Genomic DNA, 16003 nt, shown 5'->3' on the forward strand with positions numbered 1-16003 from the left:
AGATCATCAACAATTCTTAGCTAATGTGACCAATGGTCAACAGTTCTGAGAGACATATTCCAAAACATCTTGAGGATCTCAGATTGCTTACTCCTGGTCTACAGTGACTGGTGGTATCTCTCCAAGGCTTGAGGTAGGTGGCTTTCCCAGCTCTACATGGAGATGTTGGAAACTTAATGAAAAATAAGTGTTTGACCACCAAGTCTTGTCCTCTCTTGTCCTGTAACTATACAGCAATATAGCAAAGGAAGTACCAAGCATCAAATTCTGTATCTCCTTGAAAATTGGACCAAGATTCTTGTGTCCATTTTCAAAGGGGCAAAAGTTTCTACCATCATGCTTCTAGGATATGAGACACTGGTTGAGAGGGGTGGCTATAGAAATCAAATCAAATCAATCAATCAATCAATAAATGTGGTCCTTTTGTAGAAGAACATTCCAGCAGAATCCTTGGTAGGAAGGTGACCTGTAAAATCTGTAGTTCACATCCTATCCTGGCTATATTCCTTTCCAGCTTTCTGCCCTGGATCTGCAATACAGCTAGGAAGGCTTTTAGATCTACTGAAAAAGAAAATCATTTTCTCAAAGAATGCATATTTGCAGTTGTGTTTCCAAGCAAACACTGTCTTTATCTCTCATATGACAACTGACCTTAGAACATAGTCAACAATCAGTGGAAGGTGTGTGAAATAGACATGTCACTTAAGAGACTCCCCAAAGTGTATATCAGAAAATAATTCAAGGTAAAAACATCCTTACGTATACTCTCATTTAATTCTTTGAAGTCAGAAGGGTTATTTTAAGCGATTTGAAAAATAATGACACACTGCCTGGTAACACATTGCCACAATGACAAGCAGAGGCAGTATTAACTTCTTTGTAAGAGTGGATGGGTGAAAGTCCCACTCAGTTGGTTTCTTTCAAATGGAAATTTCACTGAATGCACCCATTTCTTCATCAAGATTATGGAACTTGAAATGCAAAATGTCAACACCCCAACACATATCTATGAAAGCAAAGAAGGTTCCATCTAGGTGAAGTAAATTGAGTATTTAACCGTCAAAAATCTAGCTCTGGTTGTCATGATGACCAACATAAGGGTTATTGTCCTTTTAATTTCCTGATAGTCCTCATCTCTGACAGCTAGATGTCTGGCAAGGTCTTCCCCATGCTGGGAAAAGCTTTATTTATTGCATAATTTGGGCATACTGTTTGAAGAACTATGGAAATCAAAATCCAGCAGCTGGAAGGGCATAAAGGATGCCCTACTTTTCATCCTGGAGGTCTTCTCTCCTCTTTTGGCTTCCTTCAAAATAATATTGAAAAGATATCACAAATGTATTCCCATTTTTTAAAAATTTGGGCCAACAATCTGTAAACCACAAAACCACCCCAATCCCTCATTCTGTTCAATCAGAAAGGACATGGTCATTCCACTAAACATAAGTACTGTAATTGGTTTTCAGCTCTGGTTTTTGTTTTTTTGTTTTTGCAGAAAGCCATAAGCTTCTTACATTTGCTGGAAATCTATATAGTTAGCAGGTGACGTAGCATTCCAATGTCTAGTTAACTTCGACAAGTGTTGCCATAACGTAAAATGCCAGTCAGAATGCCCTGATGAAAGGAAGGGCTTCCCACTTCTCTTGCTCTGCTCTGCTCAAGAAAAGTAACTTTTGATAGAAGATGTTTTTCTCAACATGCGGAATGCCGTTTAAGGCCTACCACCCCACCCCAACATTATAATAAAAGCAGTAAGGTGGAGTATGAAGAACCATGTCAAGGCAGGGTCTATCTGCTATCAGTCAGAAGGTAACTTGAGCATCAGCAATTGAGAATTATTTTTTTTTGCTACCAGCCTGGACGCCAAATTCTCCAAGGATTCTTCTTCTATCTTTGCCATCTGATGTTCCTTACTGGAGGTACTGGGGTTCAGACTAGGAATTTCAGCTTCCTAAGTGTCTTAGCAACATAACTAAATCTTAGTTTTAGATTCTGCTGCTGACTCCAGCAGTAAAAACCATTTCTGGCTCTCGGTCTTAATATCACCCTGACAAAGAAGCAGCAACTAATTCATTTAAATTTGGGGATGGTGATATGGATGAATTGTCCTCTTAAGGTTTTCTTTTTCCTTTTGGCTTGAGAGAAAGAAGAGAAACACTTGATCCCCGTGATCAGCCTTAGCTTTAGAGCCAATATGGAAATGTAGGACTCAGCCATATCTACATCTCACGAATGGTCAGTCCCCAGAAGGAGACTGCCAGGCACCCTTTTGATAAATTCAAAATCTCATTGTCTGTATTTCAGCTGAAGGTATGAAAAAGGAAGCAGCGTGGCTGAGATGGCCAAACTGACTTCTTTGATCAGAGAAAAGACATTATCGAAGTTTATTGCTGACTGGAAACTTCTTACAGACTTTTTGCATGACACAGAAAAAAATGAAGTTATGATTTATGGTTTTGATGATTAGAAAAAAGAGGTGTTAGAAAAAAGAGAGTATTCTTGTAACCATAGAGCAAGAGGTAAATTTATATCTATATTTGTAAGTGCTGTTAAGAAAATCAGAAGCTACTTCTTAGTATTTTTCTTTATATTTTTCTTTTGCACTTTGACTCGTCCTTTGTCTTCTTTCTTCTTTTCTTTCTTTTAAAAGAGAATATGTGTAGCTCAGGGTTGAACTGTGGAGTCCTTGGGACTCTCTGAGCTTGGTTGTTTTCTTCCAGACATTTTTTTACCCAGCTAGGTAACATCTTCAGCACTGAAAACAACCAAGCTCAGAGAACCCCAAGGACTCCACAATTTCTTTCTTTTCTTTACTCTATATTAGTTTCTGTTAATTTTTATCTTTCTTTTTAAAAAAAATTAATAAAATTATATAAAAAGAAAAAAAAGGGAAGCAAAGTGGTCCATGTTGTGAAATCATTTGGGTTGGGTTTAAATTAGAACTGCTCTGTGCATCCCTCCCTGCAGACATAGGGAAGAGATGGGAAACTCTTCCAAAGAACAAATGGGGGAGTCAAATCTCTGAACTGGGAATCTGCTAGGAATCTTATGAGATGAAAAGTGTAGCCTGCTGTTTGGTTTGGCTGAAAGAGTGGGTGCTGCTGAGAAACAAAAGAACTTTAGAGTTAGAAGTGAACAATCTGAGGTTTGGATGGCATGGTTTTCTATGGTATGATAAAGTTAAGGTTAATGCAGATTTCAAAAATCTTTACGTTAGAAATGCAATACTGAGAATATGGCAAAGATATAAACCCACAAATGCCTTTATGGGTCTCAGCAGAAGAAACATTTTATAGGAAAGAAACAGCAGGTAAAGAGAAATGGTTAACCTATCAAGAGTTGTTAGAACAAGAGCATGGAGAATATGAGATGAAATCAGGAGAACAACTGGCTGCAGGGGGATTTCGTTTTCAATGGTTTTCATACACACTGTTAAGAGAAAAATTTAAGGTAGATAACAGGACATTTGGAATTGAGCAACAGAAGACAGAATCTGAAGTTGAATTCGGTACAGATGATGAACATGTAATTGCCAAAATCTATAAACTCTTTCTGAAATTTGAAATGGAAGACAAACAAGTGAAAGAGTATATGATAAAATGGGCTAAGAATTTTGGACATAACTTATTGTTGGAACAGTGGGAAAACATGTGGTTGAAAGAATTGAAATTCACATTATGTTATAATCTAAAAGAGATTTTTTATAAAATGAGGTACCATTGTATATGACTCCAGAAAATTCTCTAGAATGTGTAAAGGTACTTCAAATTTATGTTGGAAAGGTGAACAATGTGAAGAGTCATTTTATCATGCTTGGTGGACTTGTAAAAAAGCCAGAAAATTTTGGGTTCACATACATATACTGACCCCTTCATGGATCACTGCCTTGTCGTGGCGAAGGGGCTTGCGTAACTCAGTGAAGCCATGAGCTATACCGTGCAGGGCCACCCAAGACGGACAGGTCATGACAGAGAGTTCTGACAAAATGTGGTCCACTGGAGAAGGAAATGGCAACCCACTCCAGTATCCTTGCCAAGAAAACCCCATGGACAATGTTAAAAGGCTAAAAGATATGATGCCGGAAGATGAGCCCCTCAGGTCGGAAGGTGTCCAATATGCTGCTGGGGAAGAGCAGAGGGCAATTCCAAGTAGCTCCAGAGAGAGTGAAGCGGCTGGGCCAAAGCCGAAAGGACGTTCAGCTGTGGATGTATCTGGAAGCGAAAAGAAGGTCCGATGCTGCAAAGAACAATATTGTATAGGTACCTGGAATGTAAGATCTATGAACCAAGGCAAGCTGGATGTGGTCAAACATGAGATGACAAGATTGAACGTCGACATCTTGGGAATCAGCGAACTGAAATGGACGGGAATGGGTGAATTTAATTCGGGTGACCATTATATCTACTACTGTGGGCAAGAAACCCTTAGAAGAAATGGAGTTGCAATCATAGTCAATAAGAGAGTGGGAAAGGCAGTAATGGGGTACAACCTCAAAAACGACAGAATGATCTCAGTGCGTATCCAAGGCAAACCATTCAATATCACAGTCATCCAAGTCTATGCCCCAACCACTGATGCTGAAGAAGCTGAGGTTGACTGCTTCTATGAAGACCTACAACATCTTCTAGAACTAGCACCAAAAAAAGATGTCCTTTTCATCATAGGGGATTGGAATGCTAAAGTAGGAAGTCAAGGAGTAATCGGAATAACAGGCAAGTTTGGCCTTGGAGTACAAAATGAAGCAGGGCAAAGGCTAATAGAGTTCTGTCAAGAGAACAAGCTAGTCATAGCAAACACTCTTTTCTAACAACACAAGAGACGACTCTACACATGGACATCACCAGATGGTCAATACCGAAACCAGATTGATTACATACTTTGCAGCCAAAGATGGAGAAGCTCTATACAGACAGCAAAAACAAGACCAGGAGCTGACTGTGGCTCAGATCATGAGCTTCTTACTGCAAAATTTAGGCTTAAATTGAAGAATGTAGGGAAAACCACTAGACCACTCAGGTATGACTTAGATAATATTCCTTGTGAGTACACAGTGAAGGTGATGAATAGATTTAGAGGATTAGATTTGGTAGACAGAGTGCCTGAAGAACTATGGACGGAGGTCCGTAACATTGTACAGGAGGCAGCAACTAAAACCATCCCAAAGAAAAAGAAATGCAAGAAAGCAAAATGGCTGTCTGATGAGGCTTTACAAATAGCTGTGGAAAGAAGGAATGCGAAAAGCAAGGGTGAAAGGGAAAGATATAAGCAACTGAATGCAGATTTCCAGAGAATAGCAAGGAGAGATAAGAAGGCCTTCTTAAATGAACAATGCAAAGAAATTGAGGAAAACAATAGAATGGGGAAGACTAGAGATCTCTACAAGAAAATTGGAGATATGAAAGGAACGTTTAGTGCAAAGATGGACATGATAAAGGACAAAAAGGCAGGGACCTAACAGAAGCAGAAGAGATTAAGAAGAGGTGGCAAGAATACACAGAAGAACTATACAAGAAAGATCTTAATGTCCCTGATGTCCACGCTGGTGTGATCACTGACCTTGAGCCAGACATCCTAGAGAGTGAAGTCAAGTGGGCCTTAGGAAGCATTGCTAACAACAAAGCTAGTGGAGATGACAGTATTCCAGCTGAGTTATTTAAAATACTAAAAGACGATGGTGTTAAAGTGCTGCACTCAATATGCCAGCAAGTTTGGAAAACGCAACAGTGGCCACGGGATTGGAAAAGGTCAGTTTACGTTCCAATTCCAAAGAAGGGCAATGCCAAAGAATGCTCAAACTATCGCACAATTGCACTCATTTCACATGCTAGCAAGGTTATGCTCAAAATCCTACAAGCTAGGCTTCAGCAATACATGAACCGAGAACTACCGGATGTACAAGCTGGGTTTCGAAGAGGCAGAGGAACTAGAGATCAAATCGCCAACATACGCTGGATCATGGAGAAAGCACGAGAGTTCCAGAAAAATATCTACTTCTGCTTCATTGACTATGCAAAAGCCTTTGATTGTGTGGATCACAACAAACTGTGGCAAATTCTTAAAGAGATGGGAGTACCAGACCACCTTACCTGTCTCCTGAGAAATCTGTATGCAGGCCAAGAAGCAACAGTTAGAACCGGTCACGGAACAACCGATTGGTTCAAAATAGGGAAAGGTGTACGACAAGGCTGTATACTGTCACCCTGCTTATTTAACCTATATGCAGAGTACATCATGAGAAATGCCAGGCTGGAAGAATCACAAGCCGGAATTAAGATTGCAGGGAGAATAATCAACAACCTCAGATATGCGGACGATACCACCCTAATGGCAGAAAGTGAAGAAGAACTAAAGAGCCTCTTGATGAGGGTGAAAGAGGAGAGTGCGAAAGCTGGTTTGAAACTCAACATTAAAAAACTAAGATCATGGCATCTGGACCCATCAATTCCTGGCAAATAGAAGGGGTAGAAATGGAAGCAGTAACAGACTTCATTTATTTGGGCTCCAAGATCACCGCAGATGGAGACTGCAGCCATGAAATTAAAAGACGCTTGCTCCTTGGGAGGAAAGCTATGGCAAGCCTAGATAGCATATTAAAAAGCAGAGACGTCACCTTGCCGACAAAGATCCGCATAGTCAAAGCTATGGTTTTTCCAGTAGTAATGTATGGCTGTGAGAGCTGGACCATAAAAAAGGCTGAGCGCTGAAGAATTGATGCCTTTGAATGTGGTGCTGGAGAAGACTCTTGAGAGTCCCCTGGACTGCTAGGAGGTCAAACCAGTCAATCTTAAAGGAAATCAACCCTGATTGCTCATTGGAAGGATCGATAATGAAGCTCAAGCTCAGATACTTTGGTCACCTAATGCGAAGAGAGGACTCTTTGGAAAAGACCCTGATGCTGGGAAAGATTGAAGGCAAAAGGAGAAGAGGACGGCAGAGGATGAGATGGTTAGATAGCATCACTGAAGCAATGAGCATGAAACTGAGCAAACTCAGGGAGGCAGTGAAGGACCGGAAGGCCTGGCGCAATATGGTTCATGGGGTCACGGAGAGTCGGACACGACTTAACGACTAAACAACAACACATATACTGATTCAAAGAACTTTAAAGACTAAGATTCAACTGAAACCAGAACTTTTTTTGCTGGGATTAATGGACAGACAACTATTTTTAGATATGATCACTGCTGCAAGACAACTATATGTGCAAAAATGGAAAGATTCTGAAATACCCACAGTGGAGGAATGGTTGGTGAAGATGATGGATTTGGCAGAGATGACAAAATTAACTTGTTTGCTTATAGAAAGAACAGCTATTAGAAACCCCTTATAGACTTTTTGCTGAAAAAAGGAAAAAATGAACTGATGATTTATGGGTTTGATTATTAGAAAGGGTAGATGATGGAAAGAAGGAACCTTTCACGTAACCTTAGAAAGAGAGAGTGAAATATAAATGTACTTATAACTGCTATTAAGAAGACCAGAAGCCCCTCCTTTATTATTCCTTCTTTTTTCTTTTTCCTTCTTTTCGCCTTCTTTTTCTATACTTCTTTTTCACTTTGCTATTACTTCGCTTAACCCTTACGGAATCAACTGTTCATATTCTCAGATGTTTGTTACCTTTCATTGGTTTTATTCCAACCTAACAAATGACACATCAAGCATTTTTCTCTGCCTCCAAATCAATAGAAAAGATAACTTCAGAACAAAATTAGATTGGCAGGACTTCTCAAGCCATGTTTCTCCCCCTTGGCAGAGAAATCAAACGAGTAAAGTAATTCATCAAAAGCACACTGACCACACTACTGGGATTTTTCCTCCTTCCTACAGGCAAACACAGCTCAGGCCTTTCCTGTGGCAAATGAAAGATAAGGCCAATTCATCCTTCAAATGTCTAGCTAGGTTTTGTCCCCCCCATCTCCCAAGGAGAAAAGGGGGGAGTTTTTATTTCTTGCCCAGAGAAAATGGATCGAGATAACTTTTTCCTCTGCTTCTTGTGATTTTAGAACAGAGCTATGCAAAGAAAACGATTGACAGTCGATTTGACGAAGGCAGAAGAGGGTCTTAGAAGTATTCTTTGGGCAACAGATAATTACGCTACACAATTCATTGCTGTAAGAAGCACTGGAGGTGTCTAACAGTGGCTTTCAAACAACTGGCTATACTGTCAGCCTCATAGAACTTATCCACTAGAAACATTACTTAAAAAGCTGTTTCTTAAGGGTATATGGAACAGCATTCCTTCAAGAGATAACTTGATTCCAGAAAACTGCCTGCAAGATGGATGTGAGAAGATTGGCAAATCTTCATCCCCTTTCTCAACCCTTGGAGCCATCTCCTGCCATGGTCTCTAAAAGTCAGCCAAGCTTCCTGATGTTTCTAAGTGAAAAACATTAGGAAATTAGGAGAGCGTAGCCCCTATAATGGACATAATAGCTTTCAGAAATAAGAATGAAGAATCCAGCCATCAAGTGTTATCTGCTGTGGCTTAGCAGGATGCATCAGATTCTTAAAAGCTAAGTGCTGCCTTAATCCATTTCAAAGAGGAAAGCTGAGCTGAATGACTGATTGTCTTGTCTGAAGCCATCATGGCTTATCTAAGAAGCTATGGCTAAGATGAACCATAACTGAGACACGGGAACCCAGCCACAGTCAAACTTTGTTCCCATGGAAGCCAATCTGGGCTCAAGTCTTTTGTCAGGATTTTGATCAGGTGACCTTCAGGCTGGAGATATTGACTGACATTCTTCCTCAACAACTGTTTGCTTTCATCGCACCATGACCGACAAATGGAAGAGAGAATTGGGCCTTGCTTGTCGCTCAGTAATTGCTATTCGTTTAACGTTGCATGTTAGATTTCAAAGAGAGTTGTTTGATGTGCTTTGATTGCAGGGCTGGATGTTTTGATGACATTGTCAGGGAGGTATAGCACAATCAGACTTTCAAGATTCTGTAATTATAACCAGTCTCAATCAAAGTAGTTTCAGCCACAGGAAAATTTCGTGGTCTGGTCTACGCTGTAGGGCTGACAAGCAGATGTCTCTTCACATCCTAACTATTAAAAAGGTGACCTACAGGAAGATCTCAAAGCTGATCCACTTCTCAGGTCAACCAGTCAACCATCTCCTGTAAAATATCCGCCAATTACAGAAAGCTAGTGCATCAAATCCTAGGCTTGAACACTTTCCCCAGCACTGTTTTCATTTTTGTTTCTGAAGGCCTCCATGTTCCATCATGTGATCCCTCTTCCCCACCACCAAAATGATTATTAGACAGGGAAAAAAAATGGCACCCAATTCTTTTGTAATTTGTATAGGCCTGCTTTCAGAAACGAACAGATGCCTTCTTTCCTGTCACCAAGAAATGCGTCCTTAATGAACTGTCATTTGAAAGACGAACCATTATAAATAAAAGTAAGCAAAAATAAAATGAACTCTGGTTATTTGTTTGTTTGCTGAAGTCCAACAAGATAGCAAAATCAGTCTAAATAATACAATAGTTGAAAGAAAGAAATGCCAGCCGCTAATTGGGCTGGCCTAGTGGCGGTACCATTAAAGTTCACCATCTGACTAACTGGTGTGACTTAAGCGCAATATGTTAGCATTGAGATTGTTATAAGGGCCTCGACTCCATCTTTTTTTTCTTCTTTTAATTGGTTTGGATAATTGTATTACGCTTTCATTTTTCCTTACCACCCTGAGTCCCATTAGTTACACAGGCAGCTGTATAAATTTGTTTAATAAATAAATGAATAAGTCCCCTAGCTGACATACACATTGGAGACTGAATCTGGCATGCGTCAAGACCAACGGAGACCAGTAGAGATTTTCATGCCTGGCAAACTCCTATGCGGAGATTAATAAAAGAAACCATGATACTAAGGAATGTCTGGTAAAGGAATGTAATAGTTCACCTGAAAAACAGAGTCCTGGAATGAGTTAATTGGAGCAAACCCACTGGCTTTTGATTCCCACTGATGCAGCCTTTTGACAAAGATCAAAGGTAGCATCTTTTTTTAGCAGTTTCAAATGATGTTACAAAAACATATGTCCTTTGCAGGACAACAGGATACAACTTCATTAACTCTTTAAATACCTGGGCCCTCTTTTCAAACTCCATTAAGTCTCTAATGAAAGGTATCTGTGTTTGGCCTGGAAGACAGTGCTAATAAACCAACTCCCATATTGTCCCATTTAATAGCTGAATATTAATTTTAATGCACTATGTTATCAACATGGCTTTTCTCCAGTTCAGTGGCAAACATGCACAAAGGGAGAGAGAGAGAGAGAGTCAGATGCATTCTTAAATTATTTTTCTGGCTACCTCGCTTAGGTTTCTTTCTTGCTAGCAAATAATTGTATGCAAATATCGATTCCAAAGCCCCTTCTGCTCCTTGGGGTTTGCCTCTAAATGTTCTTGACATTATGGCCAGTCCAGTTAGTGAGGTGTCATGTAGAAGATGGGGCAGGATTGTTCAGGTTTGTTCCAGAAGACCGGGCATGGAACAATGAACATAAATTACAAGGAAGTTGATTTTGGTAGGACTTTAAGAAAAAAATCCTTACAGTAAGAGCTGTTCAGCAATGAAAGATGTGACCTTGGAAGGTGGTGGACTCACCTTCCCTGGAAGTCTTTAAACAGAGGACAGAGGGCCATATTTCAGAGATGTTGCCCTGGTGGAATCCTGCAGAGGAAAGTGGGTTGGACTAGGTGGCTCCAAAGTCCCTGCTGAGCCTTACAATCTATGTTTCTAAGGCTGAAGAGGACTGTAAGGCACTCAAAAATCAACTTGGAAACAAACTTACCTTTTCTGCACTTTGGGGGAAGCAGATGGACTTCTTTGTCACTGAATTCACCAGAGGTGGGGGCAGGTCAGCATACTTCCTAGCAAATGAAAAGCCACTTGGTTGAATGCCAGGCCAAGAGAAAATGGGTCAATGTAATTCCAAGTCAATCTTCCATAAGGAAGAGCAACCCAGCTAAATTCCAAGTTGATCTCATCCCAAGCTGGTCCACTGTGAGACAAGGATAACTCAGCTGACTTCCAACCAAATCAATCCATCATAAGCAAAGAGAAACTTGGTTTATTGCCAGTCCAACCCACCATGAGCCTTGAATATGTCCATTAAGGCTAACTTATGTGATTAGAACACAGTGAATTAAATGGCCCCTTGCTGTAAAGCAGTTTGTTCTCTCCACTGCAAAATTATCATACAAAAACCCCCAGGCTAATTACAGTACAAATATTCTAAGAAGCCATTCAAATGGACTCTCCCAAAATTATATGTTTGTTGCACTGGCATTCATTTCAGTGCACAGAGACAAAAGGTGCCAACTGACTTTGTTTGGAGGCTCAGCTTCTTTGCTCTTCAAACAGGCCACGTGAGCCCTCTCTGCCAATTCTTTCCGTACAACTTTAGATGCAAGCTGAGAAGGAAAGAGGAATGGTACCACCCCTGTCCATCTCTTGGTGGGATGCCCAACACCAAGAGATGCAAGAAGTGATTGACAGAAGACTAAAGTGGCTCAGAAAAACCAGGATGTGGTAAGTTCCCTGAGATGAAGAATGTGGAGGAACACAACAGGAGATGTGTGTGTCTTGCATGGAAGATTTATCTGACAGAATGTTCTGATCATCATAACAGTGTAGATGACCTACAGAGTAGGAAGGAATTATCCCCAACGTGAATATTACTGGCATTGCCTACATCTTAGATAACAGGCAGTCTCCCTTTTGTTTAACTTACTTTAGGGATTGCGGTACGGTTTTTAGAAGTGTCCTGACTCACAACACTGGGAAACCGCATCTTTGTTTTTGGAAATCATGCCATGAAAGTACAGTATGCAACTGGAGGGCCTTAGGATATATATAGGATAGGACCTATATATGCTTCTCATTTGAGAGTAGAATTTCCCTTGTAGAATATACCCTTCACCTCTTTTCTAATAAATATTACGGATCAAAGATCCAGGAGACTTGTCTGGTGGACAAACAGTTTCTAGTCCAACCTGCTACAACAGAAGTTTAACAACAAGTAGCTCCCTTTCTCAGATCTTCCTGTCTGCCTGAAGATGTGGAGATAATTGGGCACTGAGATGAAGCCTGTTAGGCCCTTCTTCTTTCCCTACACCCAGGTGCTTGGTACTTGGAGGAGAATATTCACCATGAAATGTAAGAAAAGGTTCTTAGTATCATGTGGTCTTGCTTCTCCTTTGCTCACAGCCTCTTGGGAAAGAGCTACTCCTCCATGGCTGCACATTGCTACATCTTACGGGTAATAAATGGGTGTGAAACCAATCTAATGGGAAACGACATTATCAGTGAAGAAAGCAGGGCCCCTTTCGAAACACATCGGTCAGTGGAGAGATTTATGGTCCTCTTGCCCTCATCTGCTGAGCAGCTGGCTGCTACAAATCCAATCCATCACAGGGGAAGAAGCTTATAAATCAGACTGAGGGAGAGAAGAACCTCTATTAAGGACCATGTAGAATGGCTGTCTCTCATCCAGAACAGAGTGTCCAGACTGTGTTACATTTGGGATAAAGAACGGTCTCCTTGTGGAAGGTCGCAGGGAGCTCAGACTCTAGGGAAGGGCCATGCAAAAGATGCTACAGCGAGAACCCTAACTCGGATGCCTTTACCCCCGTGCAGGATCATTTCTTTCAGTTAGTTGATTCTATCTGCAGGAGCTTCTGCATACCAGTCTTTGGCTTTCCTTAGGGTTCAGCACCAGCTGTGTCACTCAATGTTTCCACTTTGCAGCCAACGATGACCAGCTTCAGTGTTTTGGCTCTTTGTTCCCTTGGCAACATTTTATTTTGGCATCTACATCTTGGGATCTTCATCTGGGACGTCATTCCTTGGCTACCCACTGAATATCCCTTGGTAGATGATATGGGGGATTGTGGTTTGGGACCTGAGTTTACTTCTTCATCATGAAGCCTTGTCCCTTTTCTTAGGGGGGGAAGATTCTCTTTCATCTTCTGAGGAGGTCAAGGCAGAGTTGTAATGGGAAGAAAGAATGACCTTGAGGAACAGGAGGAAGAGCCACTACCACAACAATGGTCAGATAAAAGAAATCTGAGCCCAGGGCAGAGCTGTAATCTGAGTAAGTGTCTCAGACAGGACTCTCCATAGTTCTCATGAAGGTAAAGGGAGGGAGGAGGAAACACATTCAGACTTGCAAGATTCTGTTACTGTAACTTTATAATAAAAATAGTATCAGCATTCATAACTTTGGTTTCCTAGTCTTGAAGCCTTACAAACCTCTTCTTTGCAAGGAAGCATGGATCAACTCTGAGACATGCAACAAAATGCTGAGAGGTGGATCACTCCTTTGCACTGGTCTAATAAACTCTGGATCAACCTTGGTTTGCTTTTCCTGATGAGAAACTTATTCCCCCAGCAAACTCCTTCTGGTCTTCTTGTGTTCTCCCTTCCCATATTGGCTCCTCCTTCTCTAACGCACTGATTAAAATCCAATTTCAGTACGGTGATGGCGTAGCCAGGAGACACACATTCTGGCAGGAGAAAGGGAGTGAAAAAAAGGGAGAACAATCTTTAGTTGTTGCCCCATAGGGAATAAGCTTGATCTGTTCTCGCGTCTCAAGCCGTGTGTACCTTACTATCCATCTAAATGAACAGATTGTTAGGTATAATCTAAAAAGCTTCCCCTATTATGACTGGAGTGACCCCGAACAGATCCAACAGATTTAAAATAGTGAGAGCTGCTGGAGAAGAAAAGAAGTCCTCAATAGCCCTTGCACCTTTTTTTTAAAACTACATATCATTAATAGTCCCATTTCACAGGCCAGAGAAAGAAAAAAGGAGAGCGGAAAAAAAGGGAGCCCCTCCACAGCTCCATAAGAGTTACCATGACTTCAAAAAAACCCAAACAGGGGCCATTTATTTGCAGGGTGAGTAAGTGGTCCTCTTAAGAGTAAAGGAAGGCTGAACAACCATTTTCGATCAAGGATCTTGACTGAAATCAAGGATCATGTATTTTTAGATATAATGAAGAGGTGATGGGGGACACTTGAGAAGTCAGGTAGAAGCCCGTGTGAGTGGAGGCAATGTTGAGGAGATTCTTTTGATCTCAGACACCCAAGGGTGTCCTCAGGGGAGAGTTCAAAAGAGTTAAGATGGCAGCCATGGGATCAAACCTCTGCTCCTTTTGATATGTGTTGGGGTGAAGCTTTGACCATGCAGTCAGGGCTACTCTACTGACTTTTTTGAACTCCTTATGGACCTCCCTTTTTTTTTTCTGACATCTTCTCTTTCTCCTCCTGATCTCTGTAACCAGGGGCCACAATTGCTCTCTTCTAGAGGGTTTTGTGGAATAAGGCTGTGTGGATTAGAGTTATATAGGCAGCCATGTAACTTGATTAAACCAATAAATCCTAGGAAATTAGGCCAACTTGCAATGTGGTTGGAGCCTGCATGCAGCTCATATCCAACCCTATCATAGAGAATACCAGGGGCAGAAAAACACACCCAAAACTCTTGGCACCCCTGAAGTCTGCAGAAAGGAGAAGGTCTGAGCAATGTGATGGGCAAGCAGGGTTGGAAGTAGCTGAAGTTGCAAATGCAAGGGAAATCTTTGTGCACAGATGAACCTCTGCCTTGACTAAGAGACCAACACTCATGTGCTGTAATGGTATGTGGGAATGACCTTGGGAGACAGCAGGAAAAGCCACAGCCAGGGGAACAGTCAGATAAGAGGCAGCTTAGCCCACAGAAGAAATGGGGATGTGGAAAATGTCTCAGAAGGGACCCTCCTAGTTTCTTGGGTTGTAGAAGTGATGGGGGATAAATGTACTTTGCAAGATTCCATTAATGTAAACTTACCATAAATTATAATTAGTTCATCTGGGCATGCTTCCTGTCTAGACTACCTCACAAGGCTGACACATGCATTGAAAAGGTCTGAAAAAATGAAAAAGGGTTAAAGAGGAAGGGGAAAATATTAAGATGGCAATTACTAGATGAAAAGAAAGGTGGAAGTCATAATTCTATGTTTTTTTTCTTTTTTCACTTCTTTTCTTTTTTCTATCTTTTCTTTTTCTTTTTGTTTTATACTTTCATTGTATTGAAAAATTCTGATTTTTTCCTAATTTTTTGAAAAGAGAAAAAATCTGAAAAAATGACTTATAAAACATTGTAGAAAGTCAGGGAGAAATGCACAGGAGATTTTATTCAATTGGGGAGAGAAGGCAACTCAAAGACTTTTTTAATGCGGTTGCAGCTTCACCTTTTGATTGCAAAATAAACTACAGCAGCATTTAAAAATACCAGCAACCCAACTGAGGCTGAAATGGGACCGCAGCTGGGGACGTGAAAAATGGAGCAAATCTGAAACTGATAGGTACAAGAGATGATTTACAACGGTTCTCCTCTGTAAACACTGCAGAAAGACAGAGCCAATGTCTGCACTTACTATCTCCAATTAAATAACTAGTAAACATTTAATGGTGCAAGCCCAAAAATAATTAAGAACCAGGAAAAAAAAATGAGGGAATGGAAGGAAATTATCTGTGATTAAATCTTACCTGCTATTTCACTAGGTGTCCAATCCATAATTAATCATGGCATAAGGGGATGGATGTTAATTAACTCCCCCTGTGTTTTATTTGCTGTTCTCAGATTATCCCACCTAGACCCGTTTTCCTGGGGCAAAGTCCTTGTTAAAGGCAATAAGAATATTCCCCCTGAGGAAAGTAATGAAGGAATGAGCCCCTCAATGAACAGTAGATTAGTTACTCAGACACATTAATATTAATTAGTGTCTTTTACACCGTTATGGATAATGGGTTATGCATTCTTGAAGAGTTCCTGCAAAAAAAAAAAGGCCAAACCCCAATCATTTGGGGGCAAGGATGCCATGTTTTCAGTACATTCAGGGCAAATAAGCAAACAAATGTCTTATTTCTAATGTGCCCCCTACCAGGGTGTGATCTAACCAGAATAAAAAGCTAACAAGAATGAAACAGTGGTTACAGAAAAGGA

This window comes from Python bivittatus, unplaced genomic scaffold, assembly GCF_059951505.1.
Source record: "Python bivittatus isolate LINGU-HERP-01145 unplaced genomic scaffold, Pbiv_v1 ctg000100_np1212, whole genome shotgun sequence".
Taxonomy (NCBI): Eukaryota; Metazoa; Chordata; class Lepidosauria; order Squamata; family Pythonidae; genus Python; species Python bivittatus.